The sequence below is a fragment of the Trachymyrmex septentrionalis genome, unplaced genomic scaffold, assembly GCF_001594115.1.
Source record: "Trachymyrmex septentrionalis isolate Tsep2-gDNA-1 unplaced genomic scaffold, Tsep1.0 scaffold25, whole genome shotgun sequence".
NCBI classification, from domain to species: Eukaryota; Metazoa; Arthropoda; class Insecta; order Hymenoptera; family Formicidae; genus Trachymyrmex; species Trachymyrmex septentrionalis.
The window spans coordinates 1,913,885-1,926,450 of NW_017305408.1; positions in this window are offsets into that span (position 1 = coordinate 1,913,885).

Genomic DNA, 12,566 nt, shown 5'->3' on the forward strand with positions numbered 1-12,566 from the left:
CGTAATAGTAATAATTATCCCAGATAACACAATGAATTATTATGTCCTTGTTGTTCTCGTTAATGTTAAACAAAGATGAAATGATCACTGTGTTATGCAGTGTTGCTTGTAGTAAGCTCTCGGTATAAATAAATGCTGACAATATTATTGGTCTTATGTAATTAATACTGATGGATTGATCTCTAGAATACTGACGGTGATAATATATTGTATTAGGATTAATGTCACAGTGTGTGCTATATAGATATCGTATGTAAAATTATAAAAGTGGAATATATTATCGATAATACTGATTATCTAAACTAGGTTGTAAAAATACTAAAAATATTGATATGTACTGTCAGTATTACTGATTCAATATATTACTGATCTATTATTGATCGTGTAAGGTCACCTTCCCGGTAAAAAATTTGTTTATGCATGAATATGTATAAATATATGTAAACATATATAAACATATATATTCCTAAATATATATATATATATATGCATAAATATTCATATAAACATGTATAATTATATTTGAAATATGTCCATACATGTTCATATATCTTTTTTTCTTTTGTAAAATTACTTTTTGGTGTAATAGAAATAACAACAGTAATGTGAAAACATAATAAAAAATAATTAAAGGGATCATTTTCGCATTGTTTCTTTAGAAAAAAACCAAGTTTGGAAAAATGTAAAAAAAATTGCTCATACAATAATTATGCATAATTTTATATTTAATTATACGTAAATAATTTTTTACATTTCTTCTTGAATTTTTCCAAAGCATATTACTTTGTCAATTATTTTTAATGTTTTCACATTACTGTTATTATTTCTATTACACCAAAAAGTAATTTTACAAAAGAAAAAAGGATGTGTGAACATGTATAAACATATTTAGGGTAATATATAGGGTAATATCCAGTATATATGCCGCACCTATCAAAAATTTCATTTATTCAATATTATTTATTATGTTTAAAGTAAACGAACTATATCAATAAAAACTTTATACTGTCTACTATTATGAAAAAAAATATTAGAATTCTGAACTATTTATATTTCGTATTAAAAAGTGAACTTTTTTAAACCCTTGCATTTTTGCCGTATATCCCGTAGTGGGATGTATGACTACACATAAGGGAGAGGGCGACTCATGAAAAATTTACAAATAACATTTATAAATAAAACGTGAAATGACACAATAATTTATAAAATGCTTTCATAAAGTTTTATTAAGGTATAAGAATGATAAATATGTATATGAAGTAATAAATAATAATTACAATCTTTTCCCACATTTACTACAAATGTTATGACATGAGGATGTTATGACATATTTCATATAATGCGTTTATTGCATTTAATGCACTGAATTCAATCTGCGCACTTTCTATGCTTTGGGCATAAATCCCGACCGCTAATAAAATGTCGTATATCCCAAACAGATGGAATACAAGATGATGGATATACAAGACAACAAAATAAATAAAGAATACAAGAGCAAAGTACTTGCATTTTGTTATACAACATGCTTTACTTATTCCTCTACACTCATGTATCACGAAACAACCACTAAGTCTTTTGCACGTCCTACAGTAATTACTTTATGTAAATTATAATTTATGATGGTGCTAATTAACACAGTGGCAAATCGATTCAACTCATAATAATTTCATTAATATTAACAGTAAGAAACTGAAATCTTAACACTATACTAATATAACATAAAGACATGTAACAAAGTAGTTGCAGGAAAATTACTCCCCCCCCCCATTCCTTCTATTTTTTCTGACTTCTGCGACGTAAATCCCAACGTGATGTATTTTCCGGAGTCATCCTAATTATATACATATGTTTATAAATATTTATGCGTGTTTATATATGTTTATACATATTCATATTTATGCATAACAAATTTTTTACCGGATTTATTTAAAACGGGAACACGGAGTTTTACATAACACATATCAGAATTGGGTAAATTAATCTTTTTTTTTAACTAAGATAAGTTAAAGTTAACAACTTTGAAAATTTAGCTTAGTTAAGATACAAATTAATTTATAATAAAATTAATTGAATTAACAAATCGGTTAATAAAAAAAAGTAATTGAAAAGTTAAAAGTTAAATTTATTTTTTTATATTTTTTTATTTCATAATTCCAGAGTTTCAGTCTTACAAATAGTGGAAATGGCAAATATATACTTCATTTAGGAAATACTCTATATTCTATTTACATGTTTTGTTCATATATATACTTTACACAGACTGTTATATGTACTGTTTGAATATTTTGTTTACATATACTTATTAAATATAAGTAGTAAAGCCATTTCGAAATTTTTGTCAGACATCTTTTCTCGCTAGTCGAAAATGAGTCCTCCTGCACTGAACAGCCGATCAACGTGAGCCGAAGATGGTATTGATGTGTTATATTTTAATAAGGAATAGATTTCAGCCTATCAAAAACTAGATACATACACAGTTTCTGACAGATTGAAATCTGAGAGTCGATTGTGTAATTTGAAATGAAAATTACAAAAGTAAACAAATTCACTAGAATATTTATAATTTCATTGGTCAACAACTAATAAATTTGTTCACTTTTGCAATTTTTATCTCATTTTAAGCTATTGCTCTTATGTTTGAGACTTAACTTCAAAAAAATTAAATAAAAAATTAATAGTTACAGATGTAACTAAATAAAGTTAAAAAGTTAAGAGTCTAATTTGTAACTAAATAAGGTAAGTTAAAATTAATTAACTTTTTAACTTTTTAATTCAACTTTTATCTTTTTAACTTAGCACTGCCCAAACCTGACACATATATATAATGCATGAGAAAATAAACTAATCAAAATCCTTCAATTCCTTCCTTTTTATAAAATAAAATATTGATGGTTGATTCTTTTATGCTTTATGCGTTATGCAAAAATCTGTGCTCCCTACTCAAGCCTCAAATATAACTTAATTTAAATTCACTAGCAGATTCACAAGGAATATAGCAAACAATAAAATATAAATAAAGAGTTCAGATAAGGCTCGTGAGAGTCATATGCTGTTGTAAGAACGGAGAGATAAAAGAATCAGATAATCCTCAGGTGTTGTTGGTTATCTTCAATTTATTTCGAACGTTTCAGTTCCTCTTGGAATCTTCCTCAGCGAATATAAAATCATAGATCTTCCATTGATTAGCCTTATGTGAACTCTTATTTGTATTTTATTGTTTAAAATTGAGAGTCCTTATTTATATTTTATATTTATATACTTATTTTAATTGTTGTGAATATAGCAAAATGTTATATTCTTAATATTTCTAAAATGTTTAATCATAATTTTAATATTGCAAAAATATTTTTCAATTTAAGAAACTCTTAAATATAGAATAGAATAGAATTTATTTACACTTCAGCACATACAGTCAAGAAAGGGACTTGGTTTACAGAAATACTTAACTCATTCACATTTACATTATTCTCCCACATTCTTCTCCCCATCTCATATATATTATGAATTTTTAGATTTTCTCTTTTACTACTTCTACTACTTCAGTTAATCTTCTTACTTCTTTACCTACTTTATTTCTTCTTACATTATCCGCATTTATCTTATAATTACAATTTAATGTATTACTATACATTCTCTTTTATCAATACATAATCTTTATATCACAGCCCTATCCCTATCTTATCAAAGTCTATTAGAAACTCTTATAATATAAAAACATACAATATAAAAAATTATAGATTTATTTATATTATGTCATTATATTATTCTTTTTTTTTGTGTTAAATTCAAAATAAAATGTTTTATGAATTATACATATTTAAATAATAATTTTATTTAATATTCTATATTTTCATATATTTGATTCTAAAAAGAAATTTTGCTTGCAGCGCACACTGAGAAAAAAAAGTTGCTGTTTCAAAATAATATTAGTTGATTCAATTAAATGTAGCGGTCACAGACTGTCAAGCAAATATTTGTTAATTCAAACAAATAAATGTTTTAAATTATAAGATTTTGTTAATCTAAATATATAAATATTTGAACTAAATAATCATTACTAACTAAACGTATTTAGTCAAGTTTAACAACTTTTTTTTCTCAGTGAAATAGCTTTCCTCTTTAACAAATTTCTGGATTCACTATTGTCTAAATTAATTAAAGTTCTGTTAGATTATTGCTTTCGATAAGCAATTTTTTTAATCATTCACGTCTGATAAAAATTGGTAATTTTTAAGAAATTCTTTTAAAAAATGCTGCCTCACCCTCTAAATTTGCCGCATAGCTTAGATTAGCTTAAGCATTATATAATAACGTCATTGCTAGCGGAACTTGAAAATTTCGCGGAGACTTCGGAGTTTCGCAAGTTTGCATGATAATTTACTAACGGTAAATTATAACATTCGCAGTCGGCTGACAATAGGCGGAATGCAAATTTACGCGACCGTAACGCGCCGAAGTATGTATAATGTATTATACATACATATATTCCGAACGAATACTCACGAACAGTTTCACGTTCCATTCCCTATGAATTGATTGGAGTGGATCAGCAGGTCACGGGCTCATACTAATATAATATAAGATCATGAAAGAATTTAATATTAGAACAGAATTTAGGGAAATAAAAAATTAGAGAGATTAAATGTAAGAGTTAGGGAGATTAAACAATTGACATAAATGAAAAAATATAGATTTATTTATAATATATCCATTATGTGTTAGGTTTAATCTTTGTTCCCAATTATTTTTATTTCTCTAAAAATTATAATTTTTTCAAATAAAAAATTAGAAGAACGGCAAATACGAATCAGTGATACTCGGTGCGCAAAGATAAATTAATAGAAATCGATTAAAAAATTGATATTTTTTAATTTTCTAATACTTCATATCTATTAAAAATTGACAAGAACAAAGGACTCTTAATTTCCAAAACTTATATAAAGAATATGCAGGGCATATAAGAGTCGAATTAAAAAATTATACATAATAAAACGTGAAAATTCCGATAAAAAATATAATACTCTGTAATTAATTAAACAAAAATGAACATATTATATGTTTCGATCTCACGATGAGACCGAAGTTGAGCCTTTTAGATATTCGAAAAAATTGTGTATGTACATAGTGATGTTAAAAAAATGAAATGCAGTCGCAGAAATGGATAATATTATATATGTAATATAATATATAATGAGATGGCCAGATGAATGTTTCACAAAGAAATCAGAATTGCTTGTAAATGTTGAACGACTGGTCGTTTGGAATTTCTCGAAGTTCTGGTAAACTATCCAAATTTAAATAAAATTAAATATAGATTATACAATAATAAAAAACAAGCAAATACGTTACTCTGGTAAAAAACTCACCGAACTGGCGAAACAATTATATTCTGCATGTTGAAAAGATATTCGTCAAAATAATATTAAAAGTCAGTGTGACAATTTACAATAAAAATATACAGGAGTCAGAAAATGAAATAACAATATCACAATCAATGTAGAAATAAATTGGTCAAGAAATAATTAAACGTATATAATAGAGGAAAGTCGCCGATATAGGTCTAGCTAATTAAAGAAGTACAAACTCATAATTCATGTACTTGTTTCTATATCAAATCAGTTAAAAACGAATTCTACGAATACGAAAATAAAATTCTTACGATTTTCTTTTGCAAACGACGTAGTTTAAATAATAGTGATTATATTATTGATAATATTACATCATTTTAAATGCTTGTAATTTCCTAAATCAGTTTTATTTATATCATTTTTTTCTCTTAATTTTTTCTTAATACGATTTTAAATGTAAAATTGGGATGCAGCGTAAATCGCCACACCTGTTTGTAAAACAGATCATAAGCTAACTTAATTTTTATTTTACGTTGCTTTAGAGTGTCAAATAGCTGTATTGGCGCTAGAGAAGACAATCGTGCATATATGAAAAAATTCTCGAAAAACTATCGCGTTACATATTTGCACCAGCATAAAGTAAATATGCATATAATTCAATGAAAATGTTTTATAACGAAATGAAAAGATTCTGGAATATCTTATATACATTCACTTGTAGATACTTTATTCAGATAATTCCTGCAAAAAAAAGAATAGGAATACACGTATGAGCATTACTGCCTACTGTATCAGTATTGGAACCCATTTTGTCAGACGTTCATTTTTGCTTACTTTATGAAAAAAATTAATTATTGCGAAATTGCAAATTGACAGTATTATAAAAACTTGCTTATACTGTCTGATGGAAGACATTTTTTTTAGTTTGTTTTTTATTTATTTTTTACTTATGTTTTTGAAATTTTATTTTTATCTTTTTGTTTAAGAAATATTGTATAAAACAAAGTGATGTCAGTATCGGTGACCTTCCTCATATATGTATATGTATGTGTAGTTAAAATCTGCTTGAGGTAAAAATATGTAACTGTCAAGACAAATAAACACCTACTAAACACCTACTAAACACCGACTAAAGAATAATATTTTTTTTTAAATATTTATTCCTAAAATATTCTCTTCCATTGTGCGTCTAAGGTAGAGCGCCGCTTTGCTCGATTCCAGAAGAATGCTTTGAATGACACGGGCATCGTTCGCAAACGGTCCATTGATTTCTTTTCTTTTCTTTCGCTGACGCGATTCTTGGGATGGGGATATTTGCAATGAAAATAAAGATTTCTTAAACTCGACTGCACCAACGTTACTTTGACTTTAAGCGAGGCTTAAAATTCTCACTTTTTCTCTTTAAAGCCGAAAGAGAGGGAAAGATAGAGAGAATTTTATGCCCGTATTACAGTCAGGCCTTATATTTAAGGCTTCCTTAAATTTATCTTCAGATGCTTTACGAATTATTTTATTGCCTACTCAGGGGTGGGCAAAATACTCAAAAAATTGTATTTAAATACAAAATACTCTCAAAAAAATATTCAAATACGAAATACAAAATACTCTCAATAAAATAAAAATGTATTTATATACGTATTTTAAATACATATTGTATTTCAAATACGCCCAATTCCTGGCCGAAACACAACGCTAGAGGTTGTTCACCAAATGTAAACAAGAATAAATGATGTATTATGCACATTATGCGTGAAATGAAACTTTAGATTGAATCAACAATCGTGCGATTTTAACTTTCATCAAAAACATTTTTACGTAATTTAAATGTATTTAGTATTTACGAAGTTAAAATACAAAATACTCTTAAATAAAATATTTAAATACGAAATACAAAAATGTATTTAAATACGTATTTTAAATACATGTACTTCAAATCCTACTCTTCCCTGTGACTACTGATTGTGAGTATCTGAAGATAAATTTAAGAAAGTCAAGATTCCTGCACTTTTCGAGTTTGTTTCTTGCTATCGGATAGGTTTTTAGTATAATTTTCCTTTTCTTTTCCAAATTTTTTAAAGTAAAAATACAATTAATGGTAAAATATGTATATATGAAAGTACTATTTTTATGTATAAATAACTTGTCATTTTAAATTTAAGCGGTATTTTTACAACGTATAAACGACAAAGAAAATTTTATGCGAAATTATAGAAAAAATTGAATTTTACATATTGTGTGATATTGTAGTCAATTAGAATATGTATATTCAATGCGCTAAAAAAAGATAGGCGAGGCAAAGAAGCTAATTTAAAACAAATTAATAAATAATAATGTAAGTCAACAATTAAACGAGCTATATAATTAGATGTGACAAATCAAAATTTTTATTATTTCGCAATATAATTTTCCACTGATATTCCATTTCGATTATACTTAGTATCCTCATCACAGAAATATAATTACCCCATATTACAAAAAATAGATTAACATATTTAAAGGATCATCTCAACTTCGATTTTCAATAGTCAGTATAAACGCAACCATATTATATTTAGTCAATTTGTCGAACAATAAAACATAGCAATAATGAGTCATAATCCAACCAATTCATCGGTTAACAGCGAGAAAGGACAATCAGTGAGTAAAAGAAAGTTTCCAGTAAAATTACTTGAATAAAATATTCAAGATCTTGATTGCAAGAGAGTTCAGCGCTGAAGATCAGTTTAAACTCTCTTGCAAATCAAGATCTTATATCACGTGAATAGGATCCGACTCTAAATTTTTTACTTTGCAATCGCAATAGATATGGTAGTTGCTAACTCATTAAAATATATTATGTGTCTTTGCGTCATGAATATTTTATCTATCAATAGTATTAAGGACGCACGTACAACTATTTTATATAATTTGACATCTGTATCTGTAATTTTACTGGAAACTTTCTTGTAATTTTCTGGAAACTCTTCTCACACTGATTGCCCTTTCTCGCTGTTAATCGACGAATTGGTTGGATTATGACTCATTATGTTTTATTGTTCGACAAATTGACTAAACATAATATGCGTTTATACTGACTATTGAAAATCGAAGTTGAGATAATCCTTTAAATATGTTAATTTAATTTTTGTTATATGGGTTAATTATATTTCTGCGACTGATGAGGACTAAGTATAATCGAAACGTATCGGTGGAAAATTATATTGTGAAATAACAAAAATTTTGCTTTGTCACATCTAATTATAGCTCGTTTAATTGTTGATCTTACTATTTATTAATTTATTTGAAATTAATATAATCTGTAATTTTTCATTGTAGACTGCAATAATACACACGATTATATGCTGTGAGTAGAAAAAAAAAGCATAATCATATAATTTCACACAAATATTTTTTTTCAGTAAGATCTGACTATGAATACGGACAATAAACTTCGCTTAAAGTCAAAGTAAAGTAACGTTGGTGCAATCGGGTCTTACTCATACACGTCCGCCGTTACGAAGGAACGGCCGTGAACGTCGCCCTCGGCGAAGCAACGCATAAAAATCGTGTGTCTATTATATAGTGATGCAATCTTTAGTGACGAAAAAAAAACACGTGTTTTTAAAGACGAATTTATCGACTAGTGATTTTTTTTCCCTTCTGCGTCAACGATTATCGATAACCTTTTTTGCGTAATAAATACGGATTGAAAAAAAAGATAGAAAAGAAAAGCAAATTTCGCGTGCTTCACTTTTACTTCTATTATACATTGGCAAGATAAGAGGGAGTTACGTATGCCATTTAAATGGCATTTACTCATCAGTTCTAGTAATTAACTAGTCGGTGTGTTGAGCTATCTACTCGTTTTCTTTCTTTTTATTTTTAAACGGCTTCTTACACTTCTCAAATTTGTTTCTTGTTATCGGACTTTTTAAATATTGTTTTTCTATTTTTTTTTTCATGCATCTGATTACATATCGCGTTTTAAGAAAAAGTAGCGCAGTTACTTATATAAAGAAACTTATATAAAATTATACCAGTTTCTATCATAATTTAATTTTATAATCTCAGCTCAACTATAAATAATTCTGAATTAAAATAATTTTTTATCTTTTTCTAATTCTGAGAATTTTTAAAAAGATAAAGTATAAGTTGAACTGAGATTATTAACATTACCAGAACCGGGTCTGAATTGTATTTGATGAATTATGCGTAACAAAACAGTCATAATAGTGACTATTTGTATGTAAATGCATGAATAGATGTATAACAAGTGTGCGGACAATGTATATTCAAATGCAATAAAATTGTGTTATGATGATAAGCAAATATGGATACTCAATAATATGTTTACAAAATCCAAAATATGATTAAAAGCCGACATATACATTCGATAATAGATTTTCAAACTTCGAAATTCTAATGTCTATTTCTACTAATTATGTATAGTTTAAAGTTAATTTCATTTTAACTTTTTATCTTTTTCTATATAGTTCTAAGAATTAGATCGTTTTCAAATTTTAAATCTATATTAGATCTGTTCGCGGTATTTGCATTTTTTGCATTCAGCGACTTAGTTTTTTTGTCTCTTCAACGCCCACATATATATTTACCTCAATTTAGGTGTAAAATTTTTGAGTATTTCAAGCAACGCAAATAGACTGTTGATAGAAATGGTTGATAGAACCAGATTGTCTGCGTCGTCCGAATTCCAAATTTCTTTTTTTTTTCTTTTATCTTATAGCGTTTTTCACTATAGATAGAGCTGGTGCTCATTCAATGCACTTTATAAAGCGGTTGTACACAAATCGACGTAAAGATGTTTAATACAAATATAGAAATGAATTAAATCGCGAAATCCTCAATTTTATTGTGCTATTTGATAAAATATATATTGGATATTTTATTAATTGAGATATCTCACTTTTACATTCTCAGATTAGATTACATTCAGACAATAGCTTTAATGTGCACTGACAATGAGTGCGCACCAGTTTTGTCAGTGAAGAACGTTGTTAGGATATTGCGCGTTCGCTAATTTTTAAAGAAAAAAATCAAACAAGACAGTTCTCCCAATGTCTTAAGAACATTTCTTGAAGAATTGTGTTGTGTGAGAATACGTTGGTGCCTTATGGAGATTGAAAACTAGCGAGAATTAGCATGCGAACTAGAAGATGAATTGATTTCCATATTATTGATTTATTATTTTAATATTATTTATTATTATTATTAAAATTCAATTTTTTCGAGACGCCAGCTCAGTCATATGACATGGGAGAAATAATATACAATAAATTAATTGTTACGTACAACTTTTTTTCCTTAAATCCTGAAATCTGTCTGTCTTGGCATTTTAAAAATAACGGACAGATAAATAGATTGGTAGATATTAATACATGTTATTCAAGATGTTCTTTTTTGTTCTAGCAGATCCTTATTTTATAAAAAATAATTAATAATTATGTGACAATTAAGACACGTCATAAAAAATAATAAAATAATTCCTGAACCGGCAATTTGTGATAGCTGAGAAATGTACCATTATTTTAGGAATTATTTTACATTTCTACGTGACATATCAGAAAGATATTTCAGTTTGTCGCATATTTTATAGGTTTCAAGATTATGAAATTATTTTTTTAAGTAGAAAGTAAAAACTTAAATTGTACGTAGCAATTCTAATTTATTGCAAGTCGTTTTTCGCTTCTGACGTCATACAACCAGATGTTCTCGAAATAGCCGAGCTTAATCGCAAAATTGCTTAAAGTAAGATAACTAGTTATGATCCCTGATCTGTTCTTTCCTTATTTATTTATATTGAGAAAAATATTCTAGTTGTACTAACAAAAAGTTACACTAACAAGAAAATAGAAATAAAATGAATTGTTATATAAATTATAATTCTGGTTATTTTTAATTTACATTTTTTTCATTATCTCAAATACTAAAATATTTGATAGATTAAACTGTTTGATTTGATCTTTCTGGTTCAAATCAGACACTAGTTAAATCAAATTTAAAATTTATCGAAATTTATCAAAATTTCAATTAATACAATAGGACTTTTTTAATTGCAAAACAACAAAAAAATTAATAATTCTATCTATATATTAGTCAAATAGATGTTAATAACAATAAGTTAAATAAATATAATTTTATAGAGGATTTATTGAAATCGCTCGAACTCGATCAGCAATTTTGCTTCTGTTATCGATTAAAATCATGACTCTCTGGGAGTTTGATTTGCTTTGCGTAAAAGTACTCATTGTATTCATATCTGTTCATGGATGTTAATACCAAAAGACAACAGCGAAAAAATCCTTCTCTCTGAGTTCGCAAATTTAATTCAGTTTTTCGCGTCTCTCGAGTTCACGGCGAGGAACGTATACGGGGCCGGATATAAAGAACACGGCACAAAAACGAAGTTAATCACGAAGGCAAAGAATTTCGCCCGTCGAAAGGCACGTGCACATGTGCGCATATATTTGTACGCGTGAATCACATACGTGTACAAATAGCTATTTAATATCCAGGCGTCCTCCATTTTTTTTTTCATTACACACACCGTTCTTCGACGGTTTCCTATCGGTGGCTGACGTTGAGAAATAGTAAAAGCAGGCCGGAAGAAGGAATTCTTAGAATGCAGGCCTTCTCTGATGACCTGGGATCAGCTCGGAGATTTCGGCTTCCTTTCCTCCCTTCCCAACTTTCGCTGTTACTGAAAATATTTCAGATACAATCTGTCTTAACTTGCGCTTGAGAGAAGGTCCAACTTTATCATTCAACGAAAATGCGATAAGTACAAGCCACTCGAGTGTTTTTGTATTAACGCTTATCTTAGCTTATTTTATAAAGAAGAATTGTAATAAAAAAATAAATAAAAGTATAAGAGTTATAATGAAAAGTTTGCTTCTTCGTATTTTTTTAAATCTATCTCGATTTATCTGATAATCAATCTTACTTTGGACTTACATTTTCCATTTGCTAGCACAAATCGATACAGCATCTTTCTGTCTTACTCGTGGAATGTCAAGAAAAATAGAACAACGTTTGCATCAATTTGTGTCATCGAAAGCATTTTTTAATATCCGCTAACGAATTCGCTGGAATAATTTGGAAAACTGTTATAGATATACTAATGGTATAAGTAATCAATTTTACTTTAATATCCATTGATTACACATCATTGTTGTCATTTGAAAAATTAAATTACTTCCGCAAAAATATTAAATAATAAAA